This window comes from Apium graveolens, chromosome 4 (genome assembly GCF_009905375.1).
Source record: "Apium graveolens cultivar Ventura chromosome 4, ASM990537v1, whole genome shotgun sequence".
Classification (NCBI taxonomy): Eukaryota; Viridiplantae; Streptophyta; class Magnoliopsida; order Apiales; family Apiaceae; genus Apium; species Apium graveolens.
This window is the reverse complement of record NC_133650.1, coordinates 284,590,394-284,616,429: the sequence shown is the minus strand read 5'-3', so window position 1 is coordinate 284,616,429 and position 26,036 is coordinate 284,590,394. Positions and strand designations below refer to the sequence as shown.

At 34.1% G+C, this 26,036-nt stretch overlaps 1 long non-coding RNA gene and 1 pseudogene across 1 annotated transcript; one reads left to right on the top strand and one right to left on the bottom strand.

Annotated features, from left to right (window-relative positions):
• The first annotated feature begins 4,194 nt into the window (after nucleotides 1-4,194).
• LOC141717194 (uncharacterized) lies at nucleotides 4,195-7,248 on the top strand. The gene is made up of 2 exons (XR_012573552.1): nucleotides 4,195-4,320; nucleotides 6,961-7,248. It is a non-coding gene; the product is annotated as an uncharacterized LOC141717194 (long non-coding RNA).
• A 627-nt stretch (nucleotides 7,249-7,875) lies between these two features.
• Nucleotides 7,876-16,634, bottom strand: LOC141721121 (polyubiquitin-like; annotated as a pseudogene).
• Between the last annotated feature and the right edge of the window lie 9,402 nt (nucleotides 16,635-26,036).

Genomic DNA, 26,036 nt, shown 5'->3' with positions numbered 1-26,036 from the left:
TAGTCTTGCTAGTTCATTTTGATAGTCCTACCGAAAGTCTTGCTAGCTGTTGGGATTGTCTTGTTGAGCTTATGATTGTCATTCCAGTTCATTCCATTCTGTTGATTGATTAAAAAGACAGAAGCAGACAATCAATAATAAGATCCAACACAACAGAACCCGAGAATAAAAGAAAAAGAAGCAGAACAAATATTTCATCTTCTATGCTAATTTCAAGATCAAATTTCTAGTTTGTAAAGTTAAATCCAAACCACTAGAAATCTTTATCTTGTTCTTGTGTAACAATCTAGCGGATCAAAATCCCTAGAACTTAATTTCAAATTGCGTTTAGCATTTGATTCTTTTTATTACAAAAATAGAAAAAGTTCATGTCGAATTTATTCTAGATTTGTGATAATTAATTTGAGATTAATTCCTTGTAATCGATATCGTTGTTGTAACACCTTTCAAGTTTAATAATATTCTTATTTAACTTGAATTTTGTTTCAATTTTTATTCCGGATTTTATTCGATTATTTGGTACTGTTTGTATTCAACCCCCCCTTCTACAAATACATTGGGACCTAACATATAATTAAATTTAATTAAGTAAAGTAATAAAATTTTGAAGTTGATATTATAAAAATGAAAATCAAATTGAAAATTAAAAATTTAATATTTTATTATTTATATAAAAAATATACAATTTTTAATATTATTTGAACAAGATAAATTTTATTTTGATTATATATATTGCTGAATTTCTGGTTTTTTACCCCTACCCAATTCAACAAAATTCTGGAAGGAGGTGCATAATAAATCTCATAGTTGAAGTGTAGAGGTGCAAACTGAATTTTCCAAAGTTCTGGTACAAATTTATTTTTTGTAAAAAAGTAATAGGGTGCAAAGTACATTTAATAATAATTCTTATTTAAAATTTGATATTAAGAAAAAGTTAGTTGAATTCTACGCCCATATTTTTGCGTGATCGTGCGATAACTTGTACAAAGTCTTAAGTATTTTTTAATTACCAGGCCAAGTCCCTGCAAGTCACCACAAATCAATTTAACAACTTTGATCTACATTTATCGACTCCAAATAATGAAGGTCTCTAACGCACTAATTCATGTGAACATAAAATGTTAGAAATGCACATTTTCATTGATATAATATCATCATCGAACCAATAAAGAAATGTACTAAATTCAAGAGTAAAAAAATCCATTTTAGCTCGATATATATCTAATACCAATTGTGAAAAATTGTCAAATTTTGAGTATTTTATAAAATAATTCAAAATAAGTTTAAATATATGATCCAAATAAAAAATAAAAATAGTTATACTTGGCGATACACTTAACTATCTTATAATTGTTGACCTCTTTCACTTTTTAGGGTCACTTTGACCAAATGACTAAAATATAACATTTTACTTTCTAAGAATTAAATTACCTTTATTATCTGAGTTGAGGCGAGTCGATGGACCCCCGGCTAGTCTACTAGTCGTAGATTAGTCGACTAATAAAAAAATGCATTATATATATAAGTTATGTTTCTAACACCTACCAAGTGTTAAATTTCATATTCAAGGATGAGGACTCGAGGAAACTAAGAGGGTAGCCTGCAAGGGTTGGCTCAGTTGGTTAAAGAGAGGAAAACTATCCTCTTGGTCACAGGTTCGAATCCCACGGGAGGAGAATTTATGATTATGCCTCCTGAGCCAGAGTCTGTTGCTTAAATACGGTTTATCTTGATTCACATGGTTTGCAGGTTATTACAACCTAAGAGGGTTAGTAACGTACAAAGTAGTTAACTTGTGATTAATTGTAAACAACACATAACAAGTTTAGACATAATATATTTGTATTTCTACTGAACTACATATAAATTTGAAGATTTGATGCAACTTACAAGCTGTAAGTAATGGAAATATGTTGCAAAGAAAGGAATGCAGAACAGTCAAAATTAAACAATGCAGATTGTAGAAAAAGAGCAGAATGTTAGAAAAGAATGTAAAAAATCAGTGCAGTTCGCGGAAACAGAATCTAATGCGGAAACAGAAAAATAGAGCAAAAAACAGTCTGAAACAACTAACTGCAAAACAAAATTAACTGCAGAGCTGGCATAGAATATGTTGAACACAATTAACTGTAAACTTGGCATTTAATAAAATAAAAAATAGACCATATAAAATACTAAAAATCCGAAACAACAGAAATTAAAAAAAATATGCAGAATTCAAAACCTGTAGATTATAAGACTTGCAGAATTTTGACTCTACAGTGCAGTCTGCAGATTTGGTAGTAAACCCGTGGAAGATAAACAAACAAAAAAGAGAAATATTTAGCTCTTAGATATCATCATAGAGATTCAAAATATTATCTCCCGCGTGGTATTCGTCATTTCTCTCGCTAATATAGGTTGGTTCGAAATATCCATAATCATCCTCGACATCCTCATCATCATTCAATATGATGGGTTCATGATCGTCTAACATCTCAACATCAGGTCATGCATCTCTTTTGAAAAGAAGAGGCATTCACATTCACCCTCCTTTGACTACGACGACCTTCAAGATTTGTTAATGCATCTCGAAGCTTCATCTACGGCCTCCCATAAATCATTATCAATGGGATCAGTTACTTCTCCATTCACCCACTCATTGTCCCATCGAAATTCTTCTAAAACCAATGGACTAAAATTTGTTCCCTCTTCACGCCTTCGTTGGAATCTTGTTGCAATCTTTCGATTGTATTGAATATACACCAAATCATTTAAACGTTGATGTTCCAATCTATTTCTTTTTTTGGTGTTGATCTAAAAAATAAATAAATATGTATAATTATTATCTAGCACTCTAGTTACTTAGTTTCCTACTTCCAAAAAAACTAAACCACTTACAAATTCAAAAGTACTCAATTGCGTTCGCAATTGGATGAAGAACAACATAGGCCAACGATTCGTTTTGCAAACATCGTGAGTTCAAGGGTAAGACCACTATTCTCTAATATTTCAGGTTCGTTCGTTGTGAAAGCTTAGTAAGAATGTGGATGTGAATTTGTGAATTTTGTGTTTGTTAGGGGGAACACACACAAGTATAGAACCAAACAAACAATGCAAAACACACACTCAATATATGACGCGGAAAAACCCACGTCCCAACTTGTATTATTAATCAAAACAATTATCAATAATACAATCAATCTCACCAAACGGTATTCACTCAAGCGATACTTAAATCAAACAATACTCAAGCATACATCAAAACAATAACATGACTATGTATATATAGCCATCCAAACTTAGCCAACAAGACATACCTAATCTGATTACAATAATTGTCTACCCATACAATTATTACCCATTCCCATTATAATAATAATTGTCAACACATACAATTATTACCCAACTCAATTATGATAATAATTGTCTACCCATACAATTATTACTCAATTCAATTATGTTTTCTATCACCAAGACCATACTACCTATTGGGTTTAACCCCAACAGTGTTTAGTGATTCGGTGCAATTTATTGTTTAAGAATTGTCGTGATAAGCAATTCCAATGCAATGATATAAATGGTGCTATTTCCATAATTTGAAACCAAATACTAAAAATTTCAACTCCAAAATAGTTTTATCCTTGTATGCAAATATGCATATATGCATCATTGGTTCTAAATTTGAAATCAAAGATGCATTTATGCATCCATATCACATCATCAAATAACCAAAAATGACATGCATATTAATAAAGTTTAAATAAGATATAGGAAGAAAAGACAAAAATGAGTTAAATCTGGAATTATTTGATTTCAAAATGCAACTAGTATTGGAGTTAGAAGTTCTATTTTAGTACCAAAAAACACTTTTTAATGCCAAATTATAGCAATGATTATAGTCGTTTTGCATCTAGTATTGGACTTACTCTTAAAATAAATTTTATTAAATAAAAGATATTGATTATTGAATTATGGAGCCGCGTCTCTTATTTTAATAATTTTAATTATTATCTTTGACTGTTACTTTGATTTTTGTGCAATATTTAATTTTACTAAATAAAGAAATTAAGAAATTGTATTTCATTTTAGTTTTGGTTAGGAAAACGTGTTATATTTACACTTATCTGTCTACAAGATATAATAACAAAAACAAAGATATAATAACGAAAAACCCTGTAAAATCAAGATTCCTGTAGGATATTACAGTCTAGAAGTAGGAGTTCAAAAATAATTATTGGCCGCATATATTTAGAACATGGGAGGCAGGTCAAATTACCAGAAAATCTTGATTCTAATATTATTTTCACGTGACAATTTTGTTGTCTCCTCTGCAGAAATGTGAGACTTTCCCTCTCTGCTTATCTAGTTTAATGTGAGTATTATGTTTATTATAATTTGTGATTCTGAAAATTAACTCCTTTTTCCCAGCATGAGGAAATTACTTTTACTGTGTAGCATTAAACCAAATTGTAGCGCTGCTCACTATTAGACACGAATTCAATTTGTTTACAGGATATTCTTATATTTGAACACCTTATTTTTGTGTAGGCTTCTTTTGTCCTGTGTCGAGTTTTTTAAAACTGCTGGTTGATGTAATGATATTTTTTGTTTGTGGCGCTCACTGGTTTTAGAAAAAGAAAGTTCTGGTACCTATCTTAGGAATCCCGCAACCCAACAAGCTAAGATGATTCCCCCAATTGACATGCACTTCTATGATGTTATTTATGTTTTTTTGGGCTTTGGTTTTGATCCTATAGGTAGGTAATGATTATAAGGTTGTTGCGTTGATAAATTCTGTGTCAAGGACCTGCTAAGGTCTATTTCTGCAAAAAAACTAATGTCTGGCGAACGGTATAGCCTAATCCAAAATATATTCTGTGTGATGGGGATTATTTTGATGCATGTGTCAATGGTTTTTTGTGTTGCATCTCACATGGTATGGGATAGTATGATATGTTGGCTGTCGTTTTAAAATAAGGAGGTTTTTACTTGTAGTATTAAGTTACTTGAAGGATATTAGCCTATTCGTATTATGAACTTTAATGATTCTGTTGCTGTCACTGCCTCTACGGGGCACACATTGACATCGGATAATGTATTAAATTAATGGAAGTTGGATGATGAGGCATGCCTCCGTGACAGTGGAGTTGAAGCATCATGGACTCTAATGCTTAGTATTGATGTTGGTCATCAAGTTGATTGTGTTTTGGGCTACTTCAATGGTGGTATAATGCCTGGATTTTGTATAATGCTGACAAAAATGACGCCAGAAATGTCCCAGTTTCACTTGATGACCGTCGAACTTTAAAGTATAATGAGAGTTTCGTTTCATTCACTGGATTCGAGAATGTTAGGAAGCGACTTTGATTCTTGTTAAATGTTGATGCTATGTCTGTCTCCTTTTGTTTTCATTTGTGTTCCCATTTGTCATATAATTATGGTCTATATGGATAATTATGATTTATGACACTATGAAATGATATATATGCATAAAGACAATATGAAATGCCCTGTGTACAAGTTAGTTTTTTTTTTTTTAATTTGATGAAAGATGTTTTAAGCTTTGAATTACACACATGGTCTACATTTACAAGTTAAGAAACTTGTGATTCCTAGACCATTTTGATGGAAGCCAGTCAATGAAGAAGACCAAAGATACCTTGCTTGTTCATTGAAATTGACATGCTTCTCATGTTATTTTAGTTCTGTTACAAGTATGATATTTTAATTTACCACCACATCTGTTATTGTGTGACTTACTCAAATTGATTTATATCTGTTTTTTTATGTTATTACACCAAATTCTCCATCTCATTGTTATAGATTTAGGCAAGCTATACTTGGTTTAGTTGAATTATTGAAAGGAGCAGTTGCTTTCTTTCTGGCCAAAGCAAAATAAGAGAATCATGAAGTTAATTGTTCAAAACATTTTCATGATTCTCAAATTATTGCATTGTCTTGAGCTCAGCTTTTTGTCCTCCTAAAAAAATATATCATATTGCTTCTTGAGATCTTCTGCACTGAAAAGTGTTGTGAAGTGCGCCAATTGGCATTCAACATGATAGTCCAAGTCACAAAATCTAAGGGACCTAGCCAAGAAACTCACACTGTCATAGTAACTGGTAACTCCTCTGTGCTGCCTTAATCATAATCCATATAAGAAGTTAATCCTTAAGTATAAACATAAGTTTACATCACATTGTCCATGATCCAAATGAGAAAAGTCATAGTACTAGCTTACTGAATAACTTACTGCTGTCGATGAAACTTGCAGTTGCATTTGAACACACAGTAACTTGCTAGTAACACCAACTGCAACTCCTTTATTTCACCCTATGCCCCAGGTAACCATGTGACTTGTTAACTACACTCGCAATTACTCTCTAGATGTTAGAGTAAAGAGTATGTGTGAAAAGCTTTACAAAGGTCAAATATGAAATTTATTACTGGTTTATGTTTGGAAAATATAGTTGGATGTAGATCCTTAACCTCGAAGATCGTTACTTAGATAGCAGTAAGCTGTGTAAATTAGATTGTAGAAATATCACTGTTTAGGAATAAAAGACCTGAAAGACCCTGTTGTCGAACTCATATCCGGCATGCCTCACTTGGAAGGTTCACTTGTGATCTGTATTTCTCACTGGAAGGCGGATGCAGGTTACGAGAGTATAAATTTCCATAATTTGACCATAACAAAAAAGAGAGAAGTAAACTTTAAATCGTAAATTGAACGCCACTATACCTGCGCACAGTTTGTTTTTCACTTGCAGTTTTCTATACATAGATACCTTGGATTTGACAAGGCCTAATCAAGCACCTCCGTGATCAAACACCTCCAGTGTCTGCTTGCTTTACAATTAATCATATCATAAAGAGCTATTTGAACTTTGCGATTCTTTGGTTTAGGCTGATTGCATTTGGGGTTCAATAGTTCACCTTTCAGCACTCTGCATTCCTTAACTTTTTGTCCTGCCACAGTTTGTGCTCGAGCTCAGGCTATAATCCCCGTTTGATAAGAAGGATCAACCTTTTGGAGGCTGAAAAAATGCTGTGGAATTAGCATTGATATCAGTATCAAAGAAGAAAATTGGGTTCCATCCTCCTTCAGATATTGTTTGTACTAATTAGCTACGTCATATGTAACAAAGATCAATATGCAGAGATATGAGTGATGTTGGATGAGAATGATGCAATACTTGTGTTTGTTCTGCCTGTCATTTGAATTGTTATGAATGACTATCGACAACTTTTTGTTTGTTTGCTTGATGCAGTGTATGTTCGGTTTTTGTAGTTTCTGTCCTGATGCTCGTACCAAGACTAGGTAGTTTGTTATAAGAAGAAGAGCAATTTCCATTACAAACTATTTCTGCCATTAAAATAGTTGACAAGTAGGCGAAATACATTAGTTCCATGACCAAATCCTGTTCAACTAATCCTTTTGATTTAATCATAATTTCACACAATCAATGATATCATTCGATGCCCCAGACATTTATTAGTCTCGTAAACTATAAATGCAATCGCTTTCTCTTAAAAGCTTAAAGAACGATAACAGTATCTCAAGAATGTAGGCTGTATGGCTGCATACTCTTCTCCGACTTCATTTTATGTGAAAAAATTGGTTGAACGGCTAAGATACCTTACTTTTGATAATAATGTGCCAAGTATCATAACTTATCCATGTAGCTGTTGTAACTAGAAAGTATCAATACGACTGCTTTGAAATAATTTACCTTGTTGTCTTGATCCGTGTATCCGTTATGCCTGACTCTAGAAGGTCCGAAACACATTAAAAGAATGTCTCTTGTAATCTGTACCTCTCATTTGGAAGGTGGATGCCAGATATAAGAGTAAATAGATTTTTGCAATTATAGAGGAATACGTGAACATGAAAGCATAAATAAAAATCCAGCGCACCTGCAAAATTTGTTTTTTACTTGCACTTTTTTCTCATTTCTTTTACTAATTGGATACATACTATAGAATTAACGAGGCTTAACAACCAGTTGGTACTTGTTTGTCCAGAATCTTTGGTTTAACATTACCATTTGTGTTTGCATACCACCAACCTGAGGATAGACTCCTCATCAATATAGTACTCTGCTAGAGTACGGGAATCATAAAGCATTTTGCCAGCAAACATAAGCCTTTGGTAGCACGGATCAATGTCTTCTTCCTCCTGTATCTGTGTTTTGACATCATCGATTGTGTCCGAACTCTGCACTTGCAACGTGATAATCTTCTCGGTCACAGTCCTGACATATATTTGCATCCAGAAACTGGGATAGAGCACCACCAACTTCAGAATGGACTCATTGGGAATCCTGTAGTCTGCTAGACTAAGACCATCCTCAAGCTGCTTGCCTAAAACAGACCCATCCTCAAGCTGCTTGTCATCAAAAAATAACCTTTGGTAGTATGGTGGGATGCCTTCTTTATCCTCGATCTTTTCTTTGACACTTTCAATAGATTCCAAGCTCTTTACCTCCAAAGTGATTTTCCAGCCTGTCAAAGTCTTAACAAAGATTTGCATCACAGAATCGTGGTTGAGTACCACCAACTTGAGGAGAGACTCCTTAGGGATAGTGTAGTATGCTATAGTACGATGATCCTCAAGATGCTTGCCAGCAAATAACAGCCTTTGATGGTCCATGGCGATGCCTTCTTTGTCTTGGATCTTTGCTTTGACGGTATGAATTTTGTCGTAGCTCGACATATCCAAATTAATGATCTTTCCTGTCTCCGTCTTGACAGAGATTTGCAGCCCAAAACCGGCAATATTCACACAACAATCGAGAATTGACTCTTCAGAGATGTGTAATCTTCGAGAGTCAGAGCATCCTCAAGCTGCTTGCCAGCAATAAGCAGCATTTGGTCATATGGTTGGATACCTTCTCTGACTTCGATCTCTGCTTTGACATCAGCAATTGTGCTAGAGCTCTTCATACGCAGTGTGATAATCTTTCCTTTTAACGTCTGTACAGTTACCCGCAATCCTCCCCCCTGTCTCAGTAGCAAATGAAGAGTAGACTCCTTGTGGATGTTGCAGTCTGCTAAGGTCTGGCCATCCATAAGTTGTCTACCATTATAAATGAGTCTTTGCTCGTCTGGGGGAATACCTTCCCTTTTCTTAATCTTGACCTTGACGCTATAGATGCTGTCCGAGCTTTCAACTTCCAGAGTGGTGGTTCTTCCAGTTAAAAATGTCACAAAAATCTGCATCTGTTATTGAAACAGTATTCAGTGCAACACAAAGGCAACAACGTAAACTATCCCATAGAAACAAACAGAACATATTAAGAAAAGATAGTCCCAAGGACAGAATCTTTACTGTATGTATTCATTTTGTTTCAAGTATTCTGTCACAGTAAAACTATAATAGGAAAAAACAATCAAACTTGCAAAGGTATCTGTATTAAAATTTTAAGTGGCATAGGTAGGTTCCTATTAAAATCAGGTGATTTTATAATAATATGAAATTAAATGCACACATAATCTCGGAAATTGGTAATTGTATCCGAGCCTTCAACCTCAAGGGCGATGGGCTTGCCGGTAAGAGTTTTCACACAAATCTGCATCTGTAACATCATTTAATGCAAAACCAAGGCATTGTATCACACAAAATAATTAAGTACAATTAATCTGGTGCAAGTATCACAAATCATAACAGGGCGATAATCTTAGAAAACAGACAAACGGAAGCTAATAAGAAAAAAAAATCTTCCTCATGACAAAAAGTGTACTGTATGTAATTTATTATTCTGACACATTATACCTATCGTAAAAAAAAATCGAACTTGGAAAGGTATCTGTACTGAACACATGTAAAGATATATGTCTGATTAGTACATATTGTTGCCATCCCGAGTGAAGTGGCATATGTAGATTGCTATACAAACCAGGTGCTCTAACATTATTATTAAATTAAACGCATACATTAGTACATAATCTACCTTAACATATATTTAAAGCATCAGTCAGCTTGCTGCAGTTCTGGCACATAGGAGTATTTTTTTTTAAATAATTTAACTTACTATCTCATCCTTTCAGGTAACAGAACAAACAAACGGTGACAAAGTTTATAACAAATTCTAAACACTTCATATACTTGCCATGCCGAATGAAGTGGCATTACCTAGATTGGTATACGAAACAGGTGCTTTAATTAATATTATAATAAAACTAAAAGCACAAATGATGTACCCTAAGAAATTTATGATGTATCAGTCAGCTTGCTGCAGTTCTTGTCTATAATTTTTGAAGTATATTCTAAATTATTATTTTAGGTAATAGAACAAAAAACAGTTATAAAGCTTTTTATGAATCCCAAATACTTGTACATTTAGCAATAATCATCTAAACGCAAAATAGCACACAACTCTCCAGTATCCACAGTATAATTGCCTAAAAAACATGAAATACATATTCATTTTTTAGTTTAGTCAATTACATAATTTAAAAATTACACACATGCCTTCACAAAAAACACTCGGCCAGTCAGCACTATCAACCGGATTTCTAAAATATTGAGGGTGTTCGGTTTAGAATATTGTAGAAGTAATTACTTATTTTTTTTCCTAAAATGCGGGAATATACCCCCATTGTCCCTAAAAAGCAGTTGTTGCAAGATAACAAAGCGAAGAATAATTCAATTATAAAAACACTCTGCCAGTCAGCACTATCAACTGGATTTCTAAAATATTGAGGGTATTTGGTTTAAAATATTCTAGAAGTAATTACTTATATTTTCCTAAAATGCGGGAATATATCCCCATTGTCCTTTTTTTTAAAAAAAAAAAAAATCCCCACTGTCCCTAAAAAACAGTTGCAAGATAACAAAGCTAAGAATAATTCAATAACAGATGAGGTGTTTCAGAATCGGGTTATATTTATATATATGGATACGACACATCAGCAGCACATCTCAGCGACACCGTCCACATCCATAAGATAACCATCAATATCACGAACTAAACACACGTATTTATAATCGCACCCGGAAACACACAATAGCTCCGCCAAGTTAGACCCCGGGTTAAGGTACATGCATCCTGAATCTAATTTCAGAGCACAGCCCAGTTGGTTTGAGTTATAAGTTTTGCTAAAATATTTTCATTTTTAAACAAGTATGATCACATAAAAAACTAAACACAGTTCTAAACAAACTATCAACAAAAGAATAAACTTAACGTCAATGTATTATGCATTAGTAAAAACAAGATCTCGGTTAAAATGTCCAAGTAAATAAATACAGGTACTTACCTTAATTTAGGGTTTTTCTCACAGGGAAAGAGGGGCAAGAGTGCTAGGTCTCGAGAATACAAACAGTCAAGGGTGCCCTCCCCAGAAGTAATGATTTTGATTTTGATTTTGATTTTAATTTTTGTTCTTTTTGTTTATTTGGTTAATGTTCATTTTTAACTGGTTTATCGGTGGAGATCAACCAATTCGATGTCACGAGAAATTGACTTGAAATGAAATTAAAATTATTAAATTCAAATTTAAATAAAGAAAAATTAAGTTTTTTGTCGCTCAACTTATTTTTCCTTTGGAAACCTATCACTAAACTTATGTTTTATTTACTTTCGTCACTAACGTTATGTTTGGATTGAATGGTACCATATTATGTCAATTTTGACTTGCAACTATTAGATAAAGCATCTATGTGGACAGTCTTGCTGAGGTGTGCTGTTGATGTGTCGTATCCATATATATATATATAACCCGATTCTAAATATACAATAATGGTTCTATCCAATATTTTATAATTGGGGAAAAAACTAAATTAGGGTTCTTATATCTTTAAAAAACAATAACTTGTATTATGTCCCCATCTTCAATTGATTCGCAAGCTAGATACTATGGAGCTCTATGTCGCTATCATGGAGTTGAAGCACAAATCTAGGTATTCTCTAAACCAAAGTTCAGAGGTTTGAAATTTTACGGATGTCCATTTTATAAGGATCGAAGTAAGTATTGTGTTTTTTTTATGGTATGACAAGCTACAGTGCAGACAAAACGTGAAGACAACAATTCAATTCAAGATTTAAAGATTGAGAAGGTCACATTAGAAGAAAAATAAAGAGTTTGGAGGCTTCATTAGAATGCTCGAAGACTGAAATTGCTTGTTTGAATTTAATGTTATAATCCAAGAATGAGACCATGACGTGGAACAAAGTTATCATTGTTGAGCTATTTGTCATGTTAACTTGTACTATTATTAAGCTACTAGCAAGCAAGCATATGATGTAATTTGATTATTCAGCGATTTGTATAAGATTACAATATTATTAACATTGAACTGCAAGTATTGATTATATCATGATGTTTAGAATACGAGTTTGTGGGTTGTTATTTGTTACTACTAATAAATTTATAACTTATTTCATCATACTGATAAGAACTTCATAATTAAATACAAAAATCAATTACATAGTTTCATAGCAAATGAAATTACATAGTCTTAAGTTTCATACCAAAATAAATTACATAGTCTCGTACCAAATGTATACTACATAAAATACTTAAAAAGTGCATCCATCACATATTCCATTGAAAAATAATTAGTTCTTCTTCAGTTCACTCCTTAAACTCTTTTGTCATCCTTTGTTAATGGAAAATGAAGTGGAGATAGTTGTCACTCCTTGATGTGAATATCATACCACTCAACATGCTCCATAGGTGTGTTTGGGTTGAAAGTTGGATATTGTTTCACTTTTTTTTTCTACCTCTTTTCTTGACGTCTGAGTTGTCAACTTTTTTGTAGTCACTTGAATCGCAAGATTAAAGGCTTGGCCCATCAAATAACTCATTGTCCTCTTTATCTTCTAATTTTTTTATCCACCTTTTCACATCCAAAATCTTGTGCGGGTTATCGGAGTAGAGTTTAGCAACACCCAAAATCATTTTCATTAAACTTGGGAAATAAATTTGTCAACTTTTCATTATCACTCGATAAAATTTCTCATCAGTATTATACTAACTGTCATCATCCTTTTCATTAAGGATAGCACCGGTGAGTCGGATCGGATATTGTAAAATCCAAATCCAAATATTTTCGAGGGATTTTATTCAATTAGGATAAGAGGGGTTTTTTTTACCCGGTATAAAGGGTTTTGTTTTTTATCTGCCTTCTAAGTCTGTTCTTTTAATTTAATAACTAAAATTATAAGTATGACAAATTACATGTAATCAGCCACGCGTCAATTTACAGACATGCTTGTAAAAAAATTAACGTCCGCTAGTTACATTTAACGGAGTACTTAGTTACTATCAGAATAATTAGTGTAATTCTAATTATACAAGTTTTTATTGTTCAGTTGTAGGTTTCAAAAGGAAAAATTAGTTGAGTGATAAAAAAAATGATTTTCCCTTTAAATAAATATAATCTATATTATTTTTTTTGCATTCCACTTACGCGGAAATCTTGAAAAAGGGACTCCAGAATCCAATTTCAAGAAAAATAATATATTTTCGTAAATAAGTCACACTAAATTATTAGAAGTAAATATACTAGACATATTAGTCTGGATAGATTCAGTTTTAAGGCCAAATCCAAACGGAAACAATGGATTGTAATTTTCATCTCCAACATTCATTGGAAGTTGATCAACAGTCTTAAACCAGTTCCGTAGTGATCAACATACTCTTCTTCAATCGGGATATGATGTTAACGATAATCTTGGGACAACTGGTAATTTCCAGAAACTTCTAATGTTGCAGGACGGTCAAATTCGGATCCATAGGAAAAACTACTCACACAAAGCGAATTACTTATTTCAATTTAACAAAGAATTTGATTTCTAATATTAATTGCAGAGACAATCTCCCTAGCACCAAAAGAAAATGGCTTAGAGATTCTTCAGAGTCGTATATATATTTCTAGTTCTCAACTGTTTGTTCTTCAAATTTTATCAGAACAAAATGGACTTATTTAGGTGATGTTTGGATATTTTCAAACAGAAGTATGATACCTAAATGATGGTTTTCTCTGGTGTCCTGCAGTGAAGAGGCTTTTACAAAGGTCGAATGCAAAATTTGTTAATTCTTTTTGTGTGTGAAAATTTTACCTGGACCGCTAAGATACGTTACTCTTGCTAATATAACTTACCCTTGTAGTAAGGCCCTTAAATTAGAAGTATAAACACAACTGGCGACTGCTACGAAATGACTTACCTTGTTGTCTTAAGTCTTAACCCTTGTATCCATTATCTCAGAAACACATTAAAAAGAATGTCACTTGTAATCTGTATGTTTATGCAGGATATGAAAGTAAATAAATTTCGTAAAATTTGTAGACCTTTGGTACGTACTCAATCATGCATGTACACTAGGGGTGAGCAACCAGTTAGAACCGGACCGAACCAGAACTGAAATAGGAATATTTTAAGAACCGAACCGGACCCATTTATAGTAAGCACCGAACCAGAACCGAACCGTAAATTTCGGTTCGGTTCGGTTCGATTCTTAACCGAAAGAACTGAATTTATTTTTTATTTCATATTTATTTATTTTTCACATTATTTTATATTCCTACTTTTAAAATTTTGACTATTTTTTTATCGTAGGTAACGCGCAGCCGCTACACTTCGGGTGCGCACTGGGTAAACCCTACGGACTCACGCAATAGCCTGCAAACTCCATGAACCAAGGTAAACTGCATTTAAGCGACAAGTTCTGACTCATGAGGCATAATCATAAATTCTCCTTCTGCGGGATTCGAACCTGTGACTAAGAGGATACGGGCAATTTTGACTAGTTTTGATTATTTATTAAGGGTAACTTAATAAATTAAGATTTTATTAGTGGGAGATCATTTTGAATTCGATTAATTTCTAATATTTAAGAAGAAAATTATTTATAAAAATATTCAAAACTCCATAAATATTTAAAGAAACGAGTAATATAATAAAAATCATATTTTTCTTAAAATTTATTAAAGTTTTATAAATAAGAAAAATATAATATGTAATATATAGATACATATATTTATATATATATTTGTATTTATTCATTTATATACGGTTCGACTCAGTTCTTACGATTCTAGTATGTTAAGAACCGAACCGAACCGAATCAAGAACCGAAATTTCTAGAAAAATAAGAATTGAACTGAACCGGGTCCGAATTAGTTAAGAACCGAACCGGAACCGTAATTTTTGATCGGTTCTATTCGGTTCTCGGTTCCGAACCGAGAAATGCTCACTCCTAATATAGACCAAAGTACCTTCTAACATTTGAGATCAAGCCCTCCAAGGTCTGGTAGCATTTCATTCATCTCCATTACTAAACCCCCGTTAATCATACATTGTTATCAAAAGGATTGGGTGCGAAGATTAAGAAATATGTATAAAGTAATGAAAAAAATAAAAAAAAGCGTGTGAGGTGGTGGTTATAATTGATTTTTATTGTATAAAAGGGAGATAGTGGGGTAAAAGTAGTGTGAAAATGGAGGAAAAGTTGGGAAATTGGAGGATCCATTGATTATTTTTGGTAAGTTTTGAAATGTAGAAAAATTGAGACATCCAAAAAAGGAAACTGTAAAGAAATCAAAAGGACGGAAAATATAAATTAGTGCATTTTAGATTCTTGATTCATACCAAATGAGGAGAAACAAAATCAGAGCTAAGAAACTAAGACATAATAATTAAGTTTATGCCTTCTTAACATAATATGATAAGAACTTTGTAAATGCACTAATATAAGAAGCAGAAACCCATAATGATAATAATTTTGAATTTGATCAAGAGTTGAACAATAGAACAAAAGCGTTCACCAAGTCAAAAGAAACAAACATGAACAGAAGTAGTATGCGAGCAACCTATTGTCGAAAAAATGACAAGAATAGTCTATTTTTGAAAAAATTTAACCAAAATAGCTATTCTGAAAAAATGGTCAATTTTAACCGATTGAATACTCCAATGTCAGTTGGGTATCCCAATTTATATAAGATACTCCAGTAACAGTTGGGTATCTCATATATGGGATACTCCACTGACAATTGAGTATCTCATACTCATCGGCTAAAATTGACCAATTTTTCAAAAATTGATCATTTTTATTAATTTTGTGTAAAAATAAGCTAAATTTGTCCTTCACCCCCTTTTGTCCAGGTCCACACCATCGTGGAAGAACAAGGTCAACAATGGACTCGTCACTGATAGAGTGGTCTGCGAGAGTACGACCTTCCACAAGCTGCTTGCTATCTAATAAGTACATTGTGGTTCAGCAAGATGTCTTGTTTGTCCTGGATCTCTGCTTTGACGTTACCATTTGTGTCCGAGCTCTCGACCACCAAAGTGAACCTCTGGCCTGTCATGGTATTTACAAAGATTTGCATCCAAAACGAGGTTATAGAACCACCAACTTAAGGATCGACTCCTCCTGGATATAGTACTCTTCTAGAGTACGGTCATCATCAAGCATTTTGCCAGCAAATACCAGCCTCTGGTAGTACGTTTCAACGTCTTCTTTGTCTTGTATCTTTTCTGTAACAACAACTATGGTGTCCGAGCTCCGCACTTGCAAAGCAATTGTCTTCCCCGTCAAAGTCTTAACAAAAATTTGCATCCAAAAACCAGGATAGAGCACCACCAACTTAAGAATAGAGTCCTTTGGAATACTGTAGTCTAATAGACTCAGACCACCTCAAGCTGCTTGCCTAGAGTACACTCATCCACAAGCTGCTTGTCATCAAAAAACAGCCTTTGGTGTCCAATAGCAACTTTTTTTAAATGACTATGGAATAAAAGAGAGGGAAGAGAATGAGGAACGGTGGTCGAGGAAAAGGAAGGAGTAAGGTCATTTTATGATTATATTTTTATTATTAAATTGTTATCTTTTAATTGTTAGAGTGTTAAATGGTCAATTAAGCTTAATCCAGGTTTTAACTTCTTATGTTATATTATGGTTTTATTATGAGTTAATTGCATTTTACATCCTACTACTATGTTTCAAAAACAAATTTGTACCAAAAGTTTGGTAAATTCAGTTTACACCACTATACTTCAAATTTGGAATTCATTATGCACCTCTTTGCAGAATTTTGTTAAATTGGGTAAGGGTAAAACCGGAAATTTAACAAAAATATCAAGTAAATTAATTTCATATCTTTTAAAATAATGTTATATATTGAATTTTTATAAAATATTTTTAGTTTTTAATTTTTCAAATGATAATAGTAATTTCACTTTTGATTTCATTTTATATTATTAATGCTAATATTTTGTAATTTTACAAAAAAAATATTTTAACATTTAATTTTGATTATATAATTAAATTTAATTGAGTAGAGTAATAAAATTTTGAAATTGATATTAAAAAAATTAAAATCGAATGTAAAATTAATAGTTCTATTTGAAAATTAAAAATTTATTATTTTATAGTTGATATAAAATAATATATATTTTTTAATAATATTTGAACAAGTTAAATTTTATTTTGATCAAGTATATTGTTGAATTTCCAGTTTTACCCCACCCAATTCAACAAAAATTTGGAAATGGGTGCATAATGAATCCAAAAGTTGAAGTATAGTGGTGCAAACTGAATTTCCCAAAGTTTTGGTACAAATTTGTTTTTAAAATATAATAGTGGGGTGCAAAGTGCAATTAACCCTTTTATTATTGTTAATTTGTTTTAGGACATAGTTTATTTTAGGACATGGAGAGGATATTAGGAGCGGTTCAGTGTAATTAGACCTAATTTTTAAGGATATGCTCTTGTAGGTCTTGAAAAGCGGAAACGAGAGGAATGATCGTGAGAGTGTGGGAGATAATTTGAGTATAGTTTTAAGCCTGAAACTATACATAATTTTGAGAATAGTTTTAAGCCTGAAACTATACAAAAGGTTGATTATTATGAATTTCTGCTCTTTATGATTTTGATGCATCGGTCTGTTTCATGCATGAATCTTTTATCAGTTAACTGTATTTCTTTTTCTTTTATCTAGATGGATGATTGTCTATATTACAATTTCGTATGGACGGATAAGCGGGCCAAACCCCTGATAGACACATATTGTAGTTATCTGTAGCATGATGCAAATGAATTACGGGATTTTGATTCTCGCGAGCGTTGGAGAAATCGAAAACCGTCTTTAATGAGGTACCCGCTGACATCTGTACAAATGCAAAGGTCGGTCATATCTACATATATACAGTGAAAAAAGCCACCGATAATGATATTACATCTAAACTCGACGAGTTTGCTACTACTTATTTAAATAAATATGAGATAACTTGTTTTCATTTTCGAATTTTCTTCAACTCTCCATATTAGATCCCATCCTGGAAAAGTTGTATCTGCTTGTATCTTATTGACAATGAAAATAAGTTACCTCATATTTATTCAAATAAGTAGTAGCAAACTCATTGAGTTTAGATGTAATATCATTATCAGTGGCTTTTTTTCACTGTATATATGTATGATATGGTCGACCTTTGCATTTGGACAGATGTCAGCGGGTACCTCATTAAAGACGTCTTTCAATTTCTCCAAGCGCTCGCAAGAATCAAAATCTCGTAATTCATTTGCATCATGCTTCAGATAACTACGATACGTATCTATCAGGAGTTTGGCCCGCTTGTCCGTCCATACGAAATTATAATATAGACAAGCATCCATCTAGAGAAAAGAACAAAAAATAAAGTTAACTGATAAAAGATTTATGCATGAAAATGACAGATGCATCAAAATCATAAGGATCAGAAATTCATAATAATCAACCTTTTGTATAGTTTCAGGCTTAAAATTATACTCAAAATTATCACCCACACTCTCACAATCATTCCTCACCTTTCCGCTTTTCAAGACGTACAAGAGCATATCCTTAAAAATTGAGCCTAATTACACTAATTACGCTGAACCGCTCCTAATATCCTCTCCATGTCCTAAAACAAACTATATCCTAAAACAAACTAACAATAATGAAATCATAATATAATCAGAAAACTAACAATCTAACAATAATGAAGTTAAACCTAGATTCTTACTCGGCCATTTAATACTGTAACAATTAAAAGATAACAATTTCACAAAATATAATCAGAAAAATAACAATCTAACAATAATGAAGTTAAAAACTAAATTCTTACTCGACCATTTAATACTCTAACAATTAAAATATAACAATTTAACAATGAAAATATAATCCAAAAATAACCTTACTTTTTGTGTTTCCTCTGCCGTCGTTCCTCTTTCTCTTCCCCTGTTCCATCGCCATTAAAGAAGAGTTGTGGGTCTTCTGCATCTTTGATCTTTTCTTTAACAATAGCAAATGTATCTGAGCTCTTCACCTCCAAGGTGAGAGCCCAGTCTCGGGATACAAACAGTTTAGAGTACCCTAAAGGTAAATGATTTAATTTTATTTTTTTTGTTGTTTTTCTCTATCAGGTTAATGTTCACTTTCAACAGGTCTATCTATCGGGAGACGGACCCCAATTTGATGATTAAATTAATATAAATTTAATTTATGTTTATCTTAGCTCAGATCTTCTTCTGTATTTCCAATTTTATGGAAAATAATATATTTTCATAAATAAGTCACACTGAATTATTAAAAGTATATATACTTTAGACATATAATTTTTCTTCAAATTTTTAATCCATGTCACTAATTCAAAATTTCCATAAATTTTAAAATTATTATGATATTAAATGACAATTTTATTGATAATTATTTTCTTTCGAGGAAGCAAGGTCAGAAATTGAATTTGAACTTGGAATAAGGCACCCTGGAATAGGGCTCCCGGACCTTTTTAGCACATTTGAATGGAGTTTTCATTTTTTTGGCACAGGCATTCAAAAACTTCCATAAATGGCACAGAACGCCACTTCCTCCGGGGTTCAGCCCCAGAGGCCCAGAAGAAGTGGCGTTCTGGGATAATAGCATTTTTTTTTATTTTTTTCCTTTTCCTGCCTAATTGACTTGCAGTTGGTGTAAACGGTTGCTAAGTTTGTAAGAGTAAAATCAACATTGGAGACCTATTTTTGGGCCTTAATATTAAATTGTTAAAAAATTATTTTGGTGAATTTTTTTTTCTTGGATAGTCATGCAAACCTATTTTTAGTACGTATTTTTTATTTTTTTAAAAAATATAGTTTATATATGACTTTTTTGGCTTTGAAAAGGGTGCCAAGGTACTCGAGTGTGCAATTGTTACGTGGGGGCATGTTTAGCAAATCTCATAATTAATTCCTAGAAAATTATTTTGGTTTAATTTTTTTTTCTGTTGACTAGTGATGTAAACCTATTTGTAGTACCTAAATTTTACTTTAATTTTAATTTTTTTTGTAATATTTTAGTTTCATGGAATAGTGTATCATTGGGGAATAGTTTTTGTTGACGAGGCCTTATATTTGATATGAACTAATTTGTTGATAATGAATACTTGACTTGAAACACAAATTCTATGACATAACATCAGTTACATAATAAAACACAGTTGAAAAACTGTGCGTAGTTCGATACAAAAATATAAGACGATATATGAATAAAAATGAGTACGATGCAATAATACAAATATTAAGAGCCAATAATATATGAACTGGATCAGTCATCTGCATCATCAGAGTCATCATCATCGGAGTCATAATCATCTTCATTGATGTTCCAGGTATGGGACTCGATGAACGCCTTCATTCTCTGCAATTCCCTCGTTGACTCCTCAAGTTCACGCTGCAACTCGCGGATTTCTGCAGAGTGGGCTACATTCTCTGTGATAATTTCTTCCCTAAGAATTTCAATGAGAAATGCTGCACGGGGTTCAAGCGGCTCTTCGATCCAATGTTCGTAAATGCAAGCACCGTCGGGACATTTGATAAATCGCCTTCCTGCGTCAATACCCTTCCAGTAGTGCGCTACAACAACTAATTTTTCACAAAAACAATAATCCAAATTTGGGAGTGAAGACATAATTACTTTTGACAAGTGTAACTTCATGAGGTTGTAACTCTCTATTTATAAGTGATTTGGTAAAGAAGACATGAGGTATTTTGAAGGATAGTTCACGTGCTAAACATACTATACAATTATAGTTCATATTCAAAACTTGATTGTGACTTGTCATTGTTGCTCTCACCTGCATTATTTTCAAAATTATGGATTCATTATCTGTTGTAAAGTGACAACGAAACTATGTATATGCAATCACTTTACATACAAAATCTTATATTTTCCTCTTTATGTCATGTATAGGATTTGACTTGTCATGTACTGTTTGAAAGTGTCATTCCACTTTAACTTTTTCACTGTTTATCTCAAATTATTGAAAATGCTTGCATGTGGTTTCAACTGTTTACTAATATGAAATAGTAATTCCAAAATAAACTGAAATGAGCGCCCAACTATTAATGATAATAATATTACAACAAAGAAAGATACGACTAATATACAGCTAGAATGCATAAATCTAAAAAGGAAAAAAGGCCACTCAAATCAGAACACAATAATTCTTGTCAAGTTTTTTCACCAGACATGTAATTATCGGAAATGTAATCCTTATTCTGTAATAGTCTGTGTTGTTCTGCTTCCGTAAGCTCTCTACCAGAAGCACGAACTGAATCTTCTGCTAGTTCGAACATATAATTACGACTCCTACGCAACAACATTATGTTATTTTCCCGTCGAATACAGGTCACGGATTTAACCACTTTTCGCCTAAATTCAGATCAATGAAGAATTTCATGAGGGCGAGGATATATGGATAGAGAACGACGAAGCGGAACCCTTAAACTCATCGCAATAAGATCACGTGTAAGGCTTTCAGATTCTTCACGTCGAAATGCCCATTCTCGACGTAAACCAGCAAAGTACTCCACTGGATCGCTTACCCTAAGACTACGGTAATCGTCGTCTCTTTCACTTAGCAACAACTTCTTATTTGTGGACGATAACATCGTAGTAGTGCTTGGATGTAATATGTGTGAGGGTGTATAATTTATATAGTGTAAGTAGTTGGGTGATAAAGAAAAGTTAATAAGACTAACAGTTGTGGAACATAAAAGTAATAAAGATGTACAGGCTGTTAGTATTGTTGATGTACGTGTCATTACTACCACCCATGTGAAATATGACAATAATTTATAGACCCTTTCACGTGAGTACATAGTAGAAAGCACATGCAAGAAAATTAAATAATTGTGCAGGAGGAATACTGAAAAGGGCCATGTGGATGTCAAATCATATTAATGAAATATAGAGGAAAGTATAACTATTTGATAGGAGTTATCATTTTTTGCAGATGAAATCAATTAAAGTCATTGCATTGATGTTGTGATTGTGTTTCCATTTCACTTATTATGTTTTCGTTCATGTATGAGTTTATTTATTTTGTTTCATCCGTTTAACATTATTTGTAGAATATGACAGTTTTAATTTCTTTAAGTATGTTCGTTTTGAATATTACTTACGAAACACTTTGAAATGTAATATCGTGAATTGAAGTGACTAGATTGTGGGGTAAGAAAAACAACAAGTTTGAAATTGACGAGAACTAATAAAAATAAGTCTAAACTGAATATGTAATGAAAACATGGCAAACTAAAAATAACAAGTCTGCAAATATGGAAAATAATACTGATCAGCAACAGAACCTCCCGCCGGTGTGGCATAGCCTCCCATTTCCTTTCACTGCTCTACGGGGCTGCTGTCTGAGCTATATAGGAGGATCAACTTCCTCATCATCGTCATCCTGCTCATCACTGTCACCCTCTACATCTGCATCCTGTATGATAGGGGGTGTATGCATCTCACGCCCCTGCTCATTACTCTGTGCGGAGGAATCACGTACTAACCAGGGGTCGAAGCCCCTAGGCGGGGTCAGGAAACAGAAGCCCGAAGCACCTGTCTCGGGAGGGAAACTGTATGTAGGCTGTGGAAAAGCCTGAACCAGATGACCGTAATGAGTCTGAGTAGAATGGCCCCAACTAGATCCAGTAGCCCAGACACTAGGAACAACATAAGAGGCCTGAGTAGTGTGGCCCATAGTAGATGCACCGACATAAGGGTTGTGGCCCTGAGTAAGGTGGACAAAAGTAGATGTACCCGCATCATGACTCCGAGTGCTCTGCCCCCAAGAAGACCCACCAGCATAATGCACCTGTGAACTGTGACCTCAAGTAGACGTATGAGAATCTCCCTCTCCCTGAATAAAGTGGTCCCAGGTATGGTCAGTATGTCCATGCCCCTAAAAGTTATGCTCCCAACCTGAGCCAGAGGAGGTGTACAACGAAGAACCCTCTCCACCTGATGGACGAGGCCAAGGCTCCCAACCATCCCGAGGAGCTGGTGTTGCATGAACAAATGCAGTACCTGGCCAACGGGCATGAGCACCGCTAGTACGTGGGGTAGCAGGAGGTGGATGAGGGGGCCTCTGTAGAAGATATGGGAAACCCATGGCATCTAATGTGCCATGTATACCCTGAAGTGCCTCATTCACATTATCATCATCCTTAGCCACGCCAGACTCCTGAATCTGGTGGTAGGCAGTGAACAACCCCTCAACCTGTATTGACAACATGTAAATGTGTTTACATAAACAAAAACTGTGACAAATGAAGAGGTACTAATATAAGAAGAGAAATCTTACAGCCACTGGTAGGTGTCCCTGCGACCCCTGGAATCCTTGTTGGTCCCTCCAAATCCTGGGGTTGATCATGAAACGCCTAGTAACTCTGTCGTACCACTCAGGATAGTCAACAACGTACATAGTTCTGTGAGTACATTTGTAAGATGGTGGACCAAGCACGGCAGTTTGACTTGACTCCCAAATCTCACGCACCCTAGTGAATTGAAAAGGTCATCCTCTCTGACCCATATGGAAAGAATCATGGTCAGTAAGTGGAGAGTTGGTAGGGACCTGCTACAAGTATCCAAACTGTCTTGTGACCCTATCAGTGTAGCACCACTCCACCCATGTCAAGTAAATGAGGGGGCAAGGTGCACTCATAAATGATAACTCAAGCTTAGGGATGTCTCGTGCCTCAACCGCGGAATCACCGTAGGGCCTCCACCTGAAGGAATGCTTAGTCATGGTATCTAGGTCATAACGAATGTCGCATAACGAATGTGTCTGCACAGTCGTACCATCCAATGGGACCATCCACCTGAAGCAAGAAATGTATTATGTTAGAGACTTTGTTGGAATATTTCTGAACATGAACAAAGAGTCATAAATGTGTAAGCACAGTCGTACCTGAGAGCACGAGGATGCTGCATCAAATAAGGGTCTCGCTGTCTGGGAGCTAGGGCAGTATAATGCTCATATATCCAAACCTGAACCACATATGCATTCGAGAAATGAATATTTGTTGAACGTATGGATCATGCACCATTCAATATCCATGGATAATACACCTAAAAGTATACATGAAGTATGCAGTGTATCTAAAGTATGCATAAAGTATGCAGTGTGTCTAAAGTATGCAGTGTGTCTAATGTCCCCTAAAGTACGCATGGATAATGCACCCTATAATGTGAAGTATGTTGGTTGGATATGTACCTGAAACAATGTCATGGACCCACATAGCTCCGTCTTATATCCAATGTTGGCTTAGCATAAACGGCGGTAAAGATAAGCAAGACATGAACTGCCCCAGCTATAAGTACTGATCTGACCCACGTGTCGCACAAATGGGAGGAGGTTTAGAGGCATGCGGTAACCACTATAGTTTGGCATAGTAGAACCAATGAGTAGAAGCAAGTGTGCACGTGTGTGGTATAGTAGCTCACGCTCATGATCATGACCAGTAGCTGAGTGCAGACGGGAACAGTCACCGAACTAACGAACCAACCAACTAATCTTAATTTCACCCTTCTTTATGACATCTGTATCTTGCTGTGGATCGGGGGCAACACCAAGAAGCTCATGTACTAACAATGCACCTACATCCCCTGGAATAGGTAACACGGGACGTCCAACGCTGCATAGCCCTAATATGTTGTACACATCCTCAAGTGTAACAGTGGCCTCGCCGAAACGGAGATGGAAAGTATGCGTCTCCGGGCGCCATCGATCAAGAAAAGCCGATATGAGGCCAGCATCATGTCTCATACTCCCGGCTAGCAGAACACCCATAAAACCAGCTTCCGTAATGGCATCCTGAATAGGTTGTGGTAGTGGATTAGCCTCAACACAATCCCAGTATGTCTTAAAGTTTGAGCGGAGCCGTAAATAATCGTCATTACCCTGTAAGTAAATTTGCATTTATGCATTTAGAAACAGCATAAAGGACTTTGATAAGTAAACCAGAAACTGGGACAAGAATGTGTACCGTCCCACCCTAGACAAGCTGTGAACGATGCCTATTTTTTTGAGTAAGTAATCCCCCGTCAATTGGACCGGTGTTGATCAATTGTCGTCCAGCCATGTACTCCTGCACAAGAAGGAAATATTCTGTAAGCAAGTGTGACATGAAATAAAAATTTGGCATCATTTTCCATGTTCTATCACATTACCATGCAGAAAACTGAACTAACATCATTGATTCAGAATTTGTAAAATCTAAAATAAAACGGGCATCATTTTCGCTGTATTATCACTTTCCCAATCTTAAAACTCAACCAACAAACTCAACAAAACGAGTCTGTTATGCAACAAAAATACGCAACAAATGCAATAATGTTGCACGCAATAATATAAACAACAACGTAGATATACGTACGCATTATTTAAATAATTAAATTTAAGCAACGAATTGAATAATAAAATGCAAGCAGTTAATTTAGGCATTAATATAAGCAACTAATCAAATATAACCAACTAATAAAATCAAAGCAATTCGTTAAATCAACTAATTTAGGCATAAATATTAGCAACTACTAAATCAAAGCTATTATTTTAATTAGACATTTCGTATTTTTTTAGAATTATTTCATAAGCAATTAACTAAGTAATTTAACAAGGAAATTAATTAAGTAAATTTAACAAGGAAATCAATAATTAAGTAAGTAAGTAAATTTAACAGTTAATTATTTTAGAGAAACAGAGAGAGAGAGAGAGAGAGAGAGAGAGAGAGAGAGAGAGAGAGAGAGAGAAAGAGAGAAACGACATGAA